Here is a 680-nt window from a genome sequence, read left to right on the forward strand (position 1 = left end):
GAAATCCGCGGATCATATTCAAAGTTCCCTTAAGACAAAGACGGGGAAACAGAGAAAACGGGGGACGTTTCCACTGGGGGACTCAGAAGGTTTTGTGGACGTTTGAGTGTAATATGAATCCTTAAGGTTTTCAGGTTAGCCGTTATCACGATCATGACATGACAGTCCCTAGCATATCTCGGGGACCAGATGGGGTGACAGTACTCCAGATGGGGAAGCACTTCACTCCTGAAGATCGTTACGAGGGACGGACTGTCTAGATATCTGAACGACCTTATAAGTCCCAATAATTTATTTGCCTGATTTACCTTCTCACAATGGCCCGAGAACTTCAGCTCATTGTCAACATACACACCTAGGTCCTTCTCACTCACAGTCTCAACTAGTGCAGTTTCTTCATCCCGTTGGGACATATGATACGCCTCCTTACCGTTGGTACGCCCCAGGTGCATCCTCTTACACTTCGTGACATTGAATCTCAGCAGCCATTTCTTCGACCATTCCTGGAGCCCACAGAGGTCCTTCTGCAGCTCTTCACAGTCCGCTTGGTTCTTAATTTCCCGAAATAACTTGGCGTCATCGGCAAACATTTGTATGGAGGAGTGTACAACGTCAGGCATGTCATTTATGAAACAAACAAACAACAGCGGGCCCAATACACTGCCCTGTGGTACCCCACT

This window comes from Homarus americanus, unplaced genomic scaffold (assembly GCF_018991925.1).
Source record: "Homarus americanus isolate GMGI-L3 unplaced genomic scaffold, GMGI_Hamer_2.0 scaffold56830, whole genome shotgun sequence".
Classification (NCBI taxonomy): Eukaryota; Metazoa; Arthropoda; class Malacostraca; order Decapoda; family Nephropidae; genus Homarus; species Homarus americanus.